The sequence below is a fragment of the Onychostruthus taczanowskii genome, unplaced genomic scaffold (assembly GCF_017590055.1).
Source record: "Onychostruthus taczanowskii isolate IOZ18803 unplaced genomic scaffold, ASM1759005v1 scaffold9, whole genome shotgun sequence".
NCBI lineage: Eukaryota > Metazoa > Chordata > Aves > Passeriformes > Passeridae > Onychostruthus > Onychostruthus taczanowskii.
Window position 1 is genome coordinate 10,908,242 of NW_024506993.1, and position 14,872 is coordinate 10,923,113.

Sequence of the window (14,872 nt, forward strand, 5' to 3'; positions counted from 1 at the left end):
CCTTCCATGGGGTCTCTGCTTCTTACCCATCTTTCCTGCAGTCAAAGTCCCCTGTGCCAAGCAGCTTTCATGTTCAGTGAGGAGTGCAGGAGGAGCAGGGAGATGCAGAGGATTACACTATGTCCTTATGAGTTTCCAGCACTCAGAACCCAAAGATTTCTTTTGCTCCTCTGATCAACCATGTTCAGATGCATATTTAAAAATAAGACAGACACTGAACTCTGTCTTGCCCCTTGAGGGAATTGCAGCCTCCTCCTTCCAAACCGCCAGTTCAGTGCTGCAGGGAATAGGCAGCCTGGTGTCAGCTCCAATATAGGCTTTGAAATGAAAGGAATGCAAACGAAGGGGACAGAAGAGAGGAGAGGAGGGAGGGAGAAGGTGCAGAGACACTGGAAGGAAGCAGGTGAAAAAATGAAGACAGAGGGGAAAGGAAAAATCTGAGCCCAGACTAGAAATGGGTGAGCAAAAGAGATGGAAGGAAGAGGAGGAAGAAGAGGGAGCAAACCCAGGCAATAGTATATCTCTAGCTCGCTTGTTCAGACTACAAGAAAAAACCTACACATGGCCAAGAAATGTTCATGCTGAGTGGTGAGGAGATCACTGAGCCACACATAAAATATAAGTAAAATACCCCGAGTTTTAATCACAGAACATTACAGAAGAGATTATTTTAGAACAATTTACCTTGCTTCTAGCTCAAACATTTGCCATTAACTCTCCTGACCTCACGGGGACCAACCCCAGTGCTAGTGTGGCACTGCAACCATCTGAAATTCAGCACACCACAAAAAAATTCAACCAAACCAAAAATACAACAGAGAAAATAACTTGGCAGTGCTACACAGCTCTTGATTCTGGTGCCAGTGAGACAAAATGGGGATTCCTGAACCTTCCACATCCTGCCCAAGAGGGTTGGCAATTGCTAGTATTTTTAAGCTTAAGAGAAGTATTCCAAGCAGCAACCTCAGGGAAACAGGTTTAAAAACCATAAAAGGATATAGTCAGTCTACTGGAAAAAAAAAAAAAAAAAACCAAATCAAAAACAAACCCCCAAACAGATAAACAAGTGCATACCTAGATGTAAACTTGCAAATAAGAAATGCCAAGTCAGGAATCAGGAGGGCAAGTTCCTACAGCTCTACAACGTGCACGTCCAGAAACTCATTGGAACTTCAGTGGCACTTGAGAAATTTGTGCCAAGATCAAGAAACACTTCCAACTGTGGATTCTGAAGCAATTATCTGGAAGAACACAAGCTTGCCTGAGGTAAAACACACAGTATGGTGTGAACTTACCATCCTGCTGTCAGGATGGACCAGGTACCATGGTATGCACTAATCAAAACTGATGAAGCCACAGAAAGCACCAACAGAGAGAGCAAAGCAAGAACCAAGGATCACAAGGAAGAGCAGGCAGGACCCAGATGAAGTTGCAGCCTAGAGGCTTCTGGAGCAGTTCAGAGCCACTGAAGAAATTCTCGTGCATACCTGGCTATGGGTCCAAACATCAGTTGGATCCAAACCTGCTGGGAACACCAACAGCTCCAGATTAATACACAATCCTTATAACCTTTTATCCACATGACAGTGTACCAGACATCTGTGCTTTGGAACTCTTCTCAAGGGAAGATGCCTACTTCAGCCTTCAAGCACAACATTCCTGCTTTATCTTGTCCCTTAAGAAAGCTTTTCATAGCAGCAATGAAAGCTTTTTGCACTGAACATCTGGAACCAAAGTCAAAGCACAACCTGGCAGTTTTCTTGGCTGAACAGGGATGCCATTGAAGCTGAGCTTCACAGGCAAAAAGTCTGTATTGACAAAGGTTTGAGACAGTGGTTCAAGAGTTGAAGGGAGTCAGAATTGCAATCCGCAGGATTTTCAAGAGGAGTATTTTGAACATTATCCTTCTGCTACAGCAGGCGTCCAGAAATTACCTCCCTTAACTCTCTCCTTTAAATATTTTTTCCCATAACACTTCTCAAATCCACCACCTTCTCAGCAGGAACAGTGAGGACTTATCAGGTCTCCCAAGATGATGAGATTAGCTAGCTCTCTTCTCCATGTGGGAACTCTCAGATCCCCCAACAGAGCGAGGCAAGGATTTGGACCTGGGATTCAAGTTTTCATGCAGGAATTTCTGGTTTTATAGCAGATCTAGCTCCAGACACAGCCACTGTGAACCATGGGACAGGATATGAATTCTCTTCTGTATATTCCTTCTGTGTGATCTCCCTCTTCATTTCTTCACACCCCCCTTTTCTCTACAGTATTGCAGCACTTCATTGATTCAACACAATCAACAAGAGAGCACGAAGGCAGAGGCAGCTCTCAGATTGGAACAGCTGGTTTTCTTGATGGCATCATGTCCCAAAGAGAGGTAAGGAATCACAAGAAAAGAGACTGCTTATTCTCAACAGCAAACAGCTCCAGACTGGAGAAGAAAGCACAACCCTGCTGACTGAGAAAAAGGCAGCAGTGGGATTTAGAATATATTTCACACTCTTTGATGGATCATGCTTGAAGATTTTGTGGGGAAGCAGAGCTCAGAGGAAACCATGCTTCAAAGCCTATCACTGGACTCAAGGGGCCTATGAAAACTTTATAAATATGAACGCCTGCTGTCCTGTCCAAAGCCCACCTGCAGACCTGCTGACACAACCAATTCCTCAATGCCCATGCTCCCCAACTACCACACCTTGCTTCCATCAGGCTTTGGAATAAGCTCCTGCCAGCCATGTCAAAGTGGGCTTAACAACAGATGGACAAGGATGACCAGTGAGGACTGAAAAAAAACAGGCAAAAGTCACTGACCCTGTGACCAACCTCTGAACAAGCTGTGACAGCACAGCCATGCCACAACCAACAACCACACTAAGCACCCATCACTGAGCTGGCAGACCTTAGGCTGCTTCATTCACACACAGATGTCTGTCACGAGTCCTTGGATACAGGACTACAACACTGCAAAGTTTCCGCTTCCCTCATCTCAGCTGCTGTCCTGCCTCAACGTACAGCAGCAAAAACAAGCTACTGAGGAGCTGACAACTGCCTGCTCATCATCAGCACAAAGTGCTGAAGCCAGCAAGGATCTGCAGTTGCTCTGATCCCCAGAGCTCAAATTTTCTAAGCATGAAACATATGCCTGAGCAATACAAAAAGAGGTGTAGGAAGCAAGACCACAGGCTACCTTAAATCCACAAGCCTTTTTCTTTTTACAGGCTGCTTACACCTAATACTCTATCTTTTATCTCATCCTAAAATAAGAGAACATAATAAGGCCTTAGAGGATCAAGCTATAAACTTTTGAAAGCTTTTTGTAGCCTTCCCTTGCAACAAGGGGTTTGTTTCCATTTCTCAAAAGCCAAGAAGGAAATCAATACTTAGACAGAGAAGGCATATTCCAAAGGACAAATCTTCTTAGTTGCTGCAGTGCCACCCTTGTTGAGTCTCTCCAGTGAAGGTAATCACAATGGTAGGCAGAAGTCAGCCCCTCAAACATTCAGGCAAGCCAGAGTCTTCAAGTGGAAATAGGTTGTTCATGAGCAGCCACTTGGGTTCCTCCAGATTCATGTCTCAAAGTTAAGTTTCTCTGTGACCAAACTCACATCTAATAAAGAGTGAGTCAATATCCTTCCCCCCTGCACAAGCACCACTGGGGTCTCTTCCCTCCACCTAATTGCCTGTTTTCACAAGGTATACAGGAACTTATTACTTCAGAGCCTTTGTGCTTCTGAGGAACACCACTGCAACTCACCAGCAGGTTTAGAGCAAGTAGAGAGTGGGACATAAACCAGGCTCATGGATGTACAGCATGGTTATATGAGTCCCACTTCCTTAAGCAGGGTGCAGCTCCAGACATGGCTTGGGGGGAGCCTCACATTCAGGGGAATGCTGGTACACTGAACCCAGGAGTGTCCCTCATGTCACCTGAGGCTCTGCCCTGCTCTCCAGAGTCTGCTCTGTTTGTGGCAAAGCTCCTGACCTACCAACATCTGCCCAGTTTTTATACAAAGCAAGTCAGGGCTCTGCAAGGCAGTACAACATCTTTGTTGACATTTCAGTCCCTCAGAGAGAAGGTCTCCTTTGGCTTTGTGTCAGCCACCTTTGGCTGTGTCAGAAAACAGTGCACAGCCTGCTCTCTCAAGCAAAGCTGTTTGCCTGTGCAAAGGTTCCCAGCTAACAGACAGGAGGCAGCAGCTGCAGAAAGGAGACCTGGGATCACTGCACACAGTCTCACCTTTTATTATTTAGCCACATTTACTGAACACAGCCTGGCTCTAATCCATCAGTGCAAAAAGCCTGCTAATACACTCACCTGATTGGAGACAGACTTTACTGCATTTTATGGGGTTTTATTGCAGCAAATGTCAAGGCTCAGCAAAACAAGAAGGCACTAAGAAGGGTCTCACACAGCCTGGGCTCTTTCCGAACCAGCATTCATCTGATACTGGATTAAACTAGGAACTTGAGAGCATTCTGTTGTCTCAAGTTCACAACATGGCTTTGCGCGCACACAAGCCACCCATCAGCAGCTGCAAGAACAAAGTATGACTTTCAATTTTAATTGTGAAATTAAAATGCTTGTTGGTTTTGAACTAACTGGCAAAGTTGGTTTTTGAACCAACCACCAAAGTGGCAGCCCATGTGCCTCAAGACATTTGATAAAGACTGGAAAGAGAGAAATGCATTAGAACATTATACCCAGTCTACCTTCAGCAATGAACCTGATTCTGCTCCAGAGGTCAATCTGGAGTTTAGACAAGCTTTAGAAATTTAAGGTTGGCTTTTGCAGAACAATACAGCGATCACTCGTGCCATGCAAGCTCTCCACAAAAATTTCTCTAGTGCACTCCAACTCTACCACAATGGCTTCATCCTGTCAGCTCAAGGTACACACAGCTAGGAACACTCCTACCTGGATCACAGCATCCAATACATTTTTCAGTGGCTGTCTACTTCTACACGATTTGAGATTTCCTGAGCCTCAGAATACTCCTAAATGCACTTAGGCTTGGCACCAAAAGATAAAATACAACCTTGATGCACCACAGGAAGTTAAACAGTACTGACAACACCCCAGGGACCCAGAAATACTACAGAGCTTGTTAAATGATGGTAATCCTAAGCAGGCTGCATTTAGCACCACTGAAGACAAAAGTTTTCAATAGTTCCTGCTGATATGTCCTGATGGAAACTCTTGTGTTGAAAGTCACTGTCTGGTACACACCTGAATCCATGGAGAGAGAGTGTCACAGAGCCCAGAGGATCATTAGAAGGATCCATATAACTTCCCAGCACACTATGTTCAGCTGCAGGCAGTGCCTCTAAAGAAAGATACATTTCCTCCCTTCTTCCACCAATGAAAAGGAATCAGCAGAAGTTTTCAAACATGGAATTAAGATGGCATTGAGATGGGACAAACAAAAAAATAGTGATTCAGTCTCCTTTTCAAATCCTTTGGAGAGACCAACAAGTCTCTATATTGCACCTATAACCAGAAACTCTCCTGTTTTGTCATGTAACTTATTTTATAAAGCTGTCAAGTAAGTAACTGAAACACAGTGTACTACTTGCCCTACTGCCTCACACAGAAGATAAAAACCTCAATTCTTTGATATTTAGAAACTTGGGGAATTTTTTTTAATCTTATGCCAATATGGCATTCCATAGTATAGTATTGCAAGGTTTACGATTCCATCAGCAAAAAAACTCTAACTTAAAGAGTATTTTTTACACAGCAGCTGAGCAGAGACCATCACATACCTGGGCACTGCTTTTCTGAGCCCTTACAAGCAGCCAGAGAGAACCCACAACTGAGTTCAGTCCTGTATCACTCTCCTATTTCCACAATAGTCAGGAGAGTGCTACAGAGAAAAAAACTTCAAGAACAGAAAGGAGGTGCTTTTAATATAACATCTAAAGAAGAAAGGTGTGTCCTAGACAAAAAGTGAACTGCTTCAGTAGCTGTGTCAGGACACTGCATGGTACAAAAAAGAGTAAACTCAGAACAACTGCAAGTCATGAGTAGGAAACATCCTTCAGAAAATAACACAAAGGTAAAAGTTTCACAGCAGTTTGGTCTGAATGCAAGAAGAAAAAAAATTGCATCTGCTATCCTCTCCCTAAATTTGAAGTTTGCTTTTTGTCCAATTATCTGATTTCCTGAGGATATATATTGTGACAAGCAGAATAAACATTTGAAGATGCAGGAGTGTCTACAAGTAACTGCAGTGGGGAGGTACAATCTCACACCTGGCAGAAGGACATTGCCACCTGCCAAAGACCTGCATGACTCAGACGTGGGTGCTCCCTTCAGCTTTTAAGACAGTGTCCACACTTTGTAAGTCATTAGAACATTTCAAATCATACTCATCAGCAAACTCAAAGAGGAATCCAGGGAACAAGTAAATGCATAAAAAAATCTTCCATTTTCATATGAAATACTTGGATCAGGTTGGGGTTGAAGTACACACTCCACAGAGAGGAAACTGGAATAATCAATGTGCACGATTTAAGCAGTTCAGGAGCTTAAAAAAAAAAAAAAAGTAAGTTATAATCTTCTTTCACCAACACAAAATTCATCCTGAGGAGGGAACAAGGAACCTGCTGGGACACAAAAATGCAGTGATTGTTGAGAGCTCCCAGTCCCCCAGTAAAAGAACAGTGTAATAGTGTTTTATTAACAGCCTGAACCAAGGAACCCTGAGCTTTCCCATTCCACAGCCCAGAGAAGGAACCCAGGAGATGAGCTCCTCAGAAATACAAGCCAAGTCCTTGTGGGCAGCAAACGTGGACTGATAAACCTAAGGGGAGAGAATGCAGAGGCAGATGGGCAGAGGTAATCAGAAATGACAGAAAGATGAGCATGCAGAGGGCAAGCAGAGTGCTTGAAGGACAGAGGCAGAAGAGCTGAAATTTTACAGCATATAGGTATTTTAAAAGTTAAATCAACAGCTTTCCAATACCATTATTTAAAAAATCATTCCCCCTAATATATGCAGGAAGCCAGCTGCTTATAAAATGACCTTTCAACCCTATGCACCATGCCTTTTATTAGACTAATTCAGAGCTGGAGATTGGCTGATCCTGAAATCCATTTATACAGGACACACAGGCATTCAGCAGGGACAAGGAGCAAACACGTTGTCAAAATAATTTTGTCTGCATTTCTGCATGCACACTCAGGCTCAACACAGTAGAGCAGCACTAGAAACAAGATATACCAGACATTACAGCACCATCCTAACTCAAGGCTTCTCTTCTTGCTTCCCTTGCATTACAAAGGTAACAATTTAATTATACCGAGTGTTGTCTTTCTGGACACTTTCTGCGACTGCAGAGGTCTTTAAGAGCCTTTCACCAATTCCTAAAAGCTCCCAGTAAAGGCCTCTAACCAAAAGAGATGTTATAACCAGAAGAATGTTTCTTGCCAGAGTTGGAAGTATCAGCAGCAGAGCTAACTCTAACAGTGTATTCAGATCACTGTAACACACTGCCTTCAACATGCCATGTTCCTGTATTTGAAGCACTGGTGTCCAGAAAGGTTTTTTCAATTGGCTTGCAAAGGTTTAGCTAGGACTGAAAGCTTTAAATTGTTTTGGAAGCATCACAAGTATGTCAGGAAATATCTCCAGACAAGGAGGCCTGTTGGGCAGACAGACAGTGTCACAGAGGGGTGAAAATCACAATTACTGCAGGCACGATGCAGAAAGAAACTTTCCCTCAAAGTTTGGATTTTGTAACAGATGAATGCTCTACAGCCTTGGATGAGGAGGCTCTGTGGAGAGAACAAACCCTGGCAAGCAGCATCAGGGCAACTTCTGCAAATCTCCTCCTCCAGTATGCCACAGTACTGAAGACACAAGGAGTGGTTTCCCAATAATAGGAGGGCTCATCCATCATTCACCAGCCCCCATCGCTTGCTTGGGAGCAACTCTTCCAGCTGAATGGGACCACTGCCACCACAATAACCCCTGCATGTTGCCCACACAGACACATTCAGCTGAGTGATGAAGGCTTTAAATCCCACTAGTCCTCAAAGAACACAGCCCCAAAACCTATGACAAAAATACCTGATGGATGGTGTGTGGAAAGTGCAAACTGCACACAGCAGGAAACCATCCTGCGCAGACTATGACCAGCAAAAAGCATAACAAATCTTTGGTTTCCCCAGTTTGTCATGAAGGCTTTGGCATCACTGATAAAATTTCCCAAGTTATAGCCAAGTTGTCAGAGAATGGATCTAAAATTAGTATGGAAGTTATGGAAGTCAGGGCTACTTTGGAACTTCCTGGGAGTCTGAAAGCACTTGACCACTGACCTTGTGCTTCTCACCAGCCGCTGCTATCGACAGCAATTTTCGTGGATCTGTTTCAATCTAACTTCAGCAACAAAACACATAGTTTAAAAATTGGAAATAAACTTCCTCTGTCCAAGACTGCTTGGTCATCAGTCTCCTGGAATTAATCTGAGTAGGAATTTCCACTTCCCACTTGCCAACAGTGCTACAAATCTTTTGTGAAAGGATCTGGCATTAAAACAGCCAGATGTATCACAACAGCCTCTCACCCCCAAGCAACTATTTTCCATACTAGATAAGCCTGACTGAATACAGGCTACAGTTCTCAGGAAAATGCTGCCTAACACACCATACAGAGAGCACAGAACTAAAAAAGTTTGATCCATATAGTCCCACTAATTTAAGCCTAAAGAGAAATATTATTCCTGAAAAGAAACAGAGATAATACAAAGAGTGAAATTTCAATACCAAGATCTAATAAGACTTTTCAGATACACCCACTCCAAGACCTCATTAGAGAATCAGGTCAGCTAAGATGTCTCATTCCTGACTAGCTAATTCTTATAGTATTTTATTGTTAAAAAAAAATTTAGACTATTTTTAAACAGTTTCAGGCAAAACAGGTTTTAAAACAAGAACTGTAGCAAGACCACATTTTAGAAGTAACAAAATGCCAAATAATTCCACTTCAGAAATTGTAGAAGTCATATACTGCCTTCTTTCCCTCTTTTACAGAAGTTGCTTTCAAAATCATCTGTAAAACATACATATTTAGATTAACTTTACCTGTAAATATATCTGAAATCAGAACCATCAAGCAAGAAATTAGACTCAAAAGCAATTATTCCTCACTGTAACAATGTCAAAACCCCCAAACAAACAAAAACCAGACAACAACAACAAAAAAATATCTGCAGGGACTGGGTGTTGAACTGTTAGAAAACAGACTGTTTATGAGGAGAGAAATGCAGTCAGAAGTCTTCCTTCCAGATCAGGTATTGGATACAAGAACTTCATATATGAAGATGATATAGAATATGGACTAAGTGTCACTGAAAGAGGAGCCCTAAAGAATAGCCAAGTGAATTTTAAACTTATTTCTCCTCAATTTCTTCAAAAATCATAAACCTGAGGAGGTTTGGGCTTTATAGGGACTACAAAGAGCAGACAGAGAGAAGCATTTGTTCATGTGGGTTAATAAGTGCTCACAACACACCAGGCTGTGGGGAACATCAGAGCTTCATGAAGTGCTGAGATACAGAGTAAATAAAGAATGTATGCCTCCAGTTTCATAAATACCAGGTACAGGCAGCAGACATTTCCATTTTAAGTAGGCCAGCATTTACTCTGGAACATGCCTCATATATTAAGATGGTGGTTTATGTCCTTTCAGGCAGCTCTATATTTTTAGTTTATCCACCAGTGAACTCTTGAGGATATGAAGCATTATGTACAGACCCAAGACTCGCCAGAACCTACAACTGCTGCCTTGAAAATCAAAACAATAACTTCGTAATTAGAATCAAAATATGGATCCTCTTCACCTTTGCAAATACCAGGTCAGGGTATGCCTGGGTACAGTTAATCCACTCCTCCTCTGTGTTTATGACTAAACAAACAGCAGCTGCCTGCAGCTTGCAGCTCTCCCCAATTCCCTAGTGGGGGCCATTTATTGAGTCATAAACATCATCTGATAGTGTTATCACCACAGCATTTGCACAAATACAGGTTGAAAGAAAGAAAGATAAAAAAAAAAAAAAAAAAAAGAAAGATAATTTCCTTTATAGAGAAGGCAAGACAAACCCTTTACAGATATGTTGCTTTGAGCAAGGACTGACTGACAAAAGGGAGGCAGGACAGCCGTGTACCTGGCTGAGGATGGCTGGGCAGCATCCTCCAGACAGCAAACACACAGATTCATCTGAAACTACAAACCTGAATTCCAGAAAGCTGAAACAACCCTAAGGCCTTTCAAGTCAGATATATTGTATTTCAAGCAGCATACCATGTGATAGATCTCAATGAGGCTTCAACAGCCAAGATCCACCTCTGTAGAATCCCAGGGGGAGGAGAAATCCTGGCATTTCTGGAGTACAGATACAGACCTTGCTATACCTGGTCCAAACTTTCTTTCTCCAGTCACACACACTGACTACTCCTCTCTATCCTGATAAGTACACAATCTGTCTATAAAGTACCCTGAAATCCACCAGAATGGAAACAACACTTTAGCAAAAGCCTGATGATCCAGAATGCTCAGATATCAGCAGTGCAGCCCATGGCATCCAACTCTGTTTCTCTTTAGCAGAGAGAGATCCAAGTTGCAGAAATTAAAGCTCCCAGCAGGCCACGCTTCAGCAAGATCAAGAGTGCTTCAGCAAAACTGCTCCAACAGGATGGGAACTGCAGAAATACCTGCAGCATCCTCCCAGCAATCTAAGTCCCTGCCCACAGATTAGAGACAAACTTCCAGCAGAGGTCTAATGCTTTGCTTTGCATGCCAGAAGGGAACTGGGCTTTCACAGAGATCACTTGGAAATGTAAACACAATAAATTGACCATATTCCTTTTTATTATAGTCAAGGGCAAAGCAAAATACAGACGACTCAAGGTTATGTTAAAAGTCTCCCTTCACTGGAATTCAGTCAATCAGTATTTAGGCAAGGGCTTGTTTGCACACAGCAGAGTGACTCACAGTAAATGTGTGTGAATTTCCCCTGCACTTTCATTACAAACCCTGAATGTTCATACACAGAGAAACTCACCAGTTTATTGCATTGTAATTTCCTTACATAGACAAGCCCTAAAGCCTTGACAGAAGTAGGTTTACCTTTTTCTGTCTGTTATGAATAGCAGATTTGTGAGAAGCTGGACACAGAACAGGGAGGAAGAGTGCAGGATTATGAATGGCTGCTAGCTCAATGTGTACAGCTCCTATTGACAAGGGAAAACACATGTCTGAGTACACGGCTCCTGATAGCTTGGTTTGGCCAGGAGCTAGTGCACAAAAATTTCACCTTGGTCCTTCTGTGGAAGACAGGCACCTAGAGACAGTAAGGAAACCCCTGAAAAGAAGGAATACATGCTCTTCACTAACAGACAATTTTCTGCACACAATTGCAGGAAGCAGGTTCTGTTTGAAATCTCAAATCACATTAATCTATGGTCACTGGAGGCCTCATTTTCCAAGTGGCAGCTGGCTGGAGATTCCCCGGCACAACCACCAATTACGTAACAAAGTAACCAACTAAAATTTGCCTTCAATTCGCATTTGCCTATTGGTGTGAACAGAACGCAAGGGCAGCAGAATGGGTCACAAACACTCTGAAAAGCTTGCATGTGAGTGCATATTTGCACGGGGGAGGGAAGCAATTCACTAATAGGACTCAGACTTCTTAAAACAAAATCATTTGTTTCCCCCTTCCATCTGGACCCAAACTAAGAAATTACGCAGATTTCCACTGCCCACTCTCTTTTTCCTTCCACACCCCCTTCTCACTGGCACGCGATAAAACCTTGGGGAAACAGCAGCAGCAATTTTCAATTCTCATTATCTAACGGCAGCAGTAGTTCTTGGTGAAACTTGCGGTCAATAAACTACAGGCAATTTTGAAAGACACAATGGGAACTGCCCCTCCTACAGCTGTCCCATTATCCCAGCTTTTATTAGATTTAAAGCCAGAGATTTTTATGCTGTAGCTCAAGTTCTGCAGAGCCATGGAAACAGACCACCAGAAAAGATAAAACACTCCTAAATTAAACAGGAGCTGTCACAGTAACATCCTCTGAAGTCAGAAAACTTCCACATAAGCGAAGCATGGGATGCAGCAAGGAACCCAGAGCCTAAAGGGGCTGATGAGTCAACGCTTGGCGCAGTGATGCTGCACTGAGTCAACGGTGACCAAAACTCAACAGTCAGGATGGTATCAGTGGAAAAGCTCATGAGTAGGTTAGGCAGACAAGTTGAAAGCATACTGGCTACAAAGGCAGACAACCAGAGAAGGATCCTGCTCCCATAACCAGGAGCATCCCAGAACAGGCACCAGCTTTGTAGCTTATGCTCTGGATGTACCTCCCAAGAAATACTCATCTCTGGCTGGCAATTCAGCTGGCCTGTTTCAGATGACTTTTTAGAATCAGATGCATCACACTCTACATATGCCTATTTCTCTCTGTTGGCCACAAGAGACAGAACTACTACATGGCTCAATGAGAAAATACACAAAACAGGTAACAATAGCTATATCTCTACCATGCACCACAATAAAGCAACCTCTTCTAGGAAGAGAAGCTGCACAGAAAACCAATAGAAAATCAATTTTAAAACACGTCAAATGATTACCTAACACATTTGCTCATAGGGCAGAAATAACTGAGGGTGTATCTGAGCTCCTGGCACAGAAATGTGCAGAACAACAGCCAAAGGGAAATGGGTGTCCAAATAAATGGTCTCAAACAAACACAGTAAGGGGGAAGAGGCAAAGAATTATTCTCATCCATGGTAAGCTGTAATTTTTGGTCTAGAAATCTAGAGCTGGCTTTCTCTGAGACTAATGTATACCATGCCCTGCAGACATTTTTACCAGCCATCAAAAGGAACTTGCAGAGAAGCAGATGCTTCATTAAAGAATATTCAGCAAGCCTTATAAAATCCTTAGTAAAAAGCAAATGAACAAATCACCACCATGCAAGTGAGATGAAGTCACACATCCAACTTTGATTACATTTCCTCCTGCACTGGCAAACAAATTGTATTTTTTTTTAAAAAAAGGTTAAAAATACTGAAGAAATTAAGAGATTCTGGCCTTTCTTTCCCACATTCCTCCAACCTGAATTCCCTGAAAGAGGAACGCGTGAGACAATGCCATTTGGTATAAGATGCTAATTTAAACTTAAAGAAAAATAACAGCTTAAAAAGGGGAAGGGAGGAGGGAGTTTTAATCCTACATGATAAAACAACAGCTTGTGATTGCTACATGTATCTCAGGAGTCAGAAGAGTCAGTAAGAGCAGTGAGGCAAATTGTCAGGGAATTGAGCTGTCCTGGGAAAAAAGGAAACTAAAGAAGACATACTGCCTCAAAAAAAGTTGCATTTGAATTTGTACTTGCAGAACCCTCTAGTGCCTACCTCTAGCTGCAAGGTGTTAGTTACCTATTCCTTAGTCTCTCAAGCCCCTTCTTAAAACATAGCAAGATTTTCTGCCACATTGTCATCATCCGCAACAAATTCATGTCCTCTGCACTACTCCTTCCAGGTAGTTTCTGATAATAATGGGGAAAAAAATTTCTGAAGTTCATTGAAGACTCTGGGAATGAAGACAACCAGTTTTTGGTTTATAAAGAATACCTACCAAAACTGCCACCAAATCCAAGAAAGACCCAAGTTATTAGGATCTTTCACTGCCCTCTGCTGTTACCAGTCATTTAGCTTCCAATTTACTCTAATAATGCTGGGCAGGGGCTCAGGGCTGGCAGCATCCCAGCCCCTTTCTCAGGCGGGTTGGAGCCGCAGCTTGCAAATATGCTGAAGTTTAATGCAATCTGTCTTCTTTGGTAATCACATTCCGCCTGCACTGCATGCAATAAAGATGTATTGGTAAATGCATTTGCTAAAGATATACTCCACTGAAAAGGCTACAAGCCTGATTTAGGGGAGGCAAGGAGGATAACAGAGGCTGGCAATAGATGCACCAGTGCACTGCACACAGCAACCAGGGGCAGGGATTGTGCAGCAGCAGCACAGGCACCACTTTACTTTAAAGCTGAGGAAGAAAAAGAAACCACATGTTTTGGGAGCTGGAGACTTTAGAGATATCAGAGAAAAGCCCTTTCCCTGGCAGCTTTAACCTTGCTGATTTGCAGACATACAAAGACCTTCTTTGTAAACAGGAAGGAAAAAAATTCCACCAGGACTAGCAACAACATTTGGTCTAATATATCCTGACAATTTTCCCATCTCCTTCTGTCGGGCTTCTTCTGGGAGCCGGCTGGCAGCTTGTTTCATGTTATACTTAAATCAGGCATACAGCTTCCCCTCACAATGCTAATGCAGAGAAAGACTGCTTCCATGAAATATCCACCTCTCCCCCACCTATTGCTTTAGTAATCCCATGAGAGAAGTCCCAATTTTCTATTACCATCCTCTTCCCCACATCCACTTTACTATATTCTCAGCACCTTTTAGAGAATTTTCTACTGTCAAAAAAACCCCAAAAAACAAAACTGAAAAGTCTGCCCTTGAGGGACACCTGACCCACTGAATTCTCTCATGGCCCAGGACCATACCCTGGTTTTAATGTCCAAATACTTCATTTTCTTTTCCCCTTCACTTGTTTCAATAGCCAGAAATTCTTCCAAGGTACTGAGCAGCCACTGTCCTAAGGCATCAACAGAAACTACTGGGACTCTGCATCTCAAAAGGAAGAGCCATAAGGCTTCCTGGCTTCCCAACACAAGATGGGGTTTTTAGGAGTATGGAATTTTGTTAACAGACAGCAGCTTTGCCTAGTACAGAACCTTTCCCCATGCAGCAATGAAAAGAAGCAAGACCTCCAACTGCAAAGTCCCATAACA

The 14,872-nt window shown here is 42.7% G+C and overlaps 1 protein-coding gene across 1 annotated transcript in view; it reads right to left on the minus strand.

Moving 5' to 3' along the window:
• Window positions 1–14,872, minus strand: part of CHCHD6 (coiled-coil-helix-coiled-coil-helix domain containing 6) — a 109,817-nt gene that overhangs the window by 21,477 nt on the left and 73,468 nt on the right. The window lies entirely within an intron of this gene.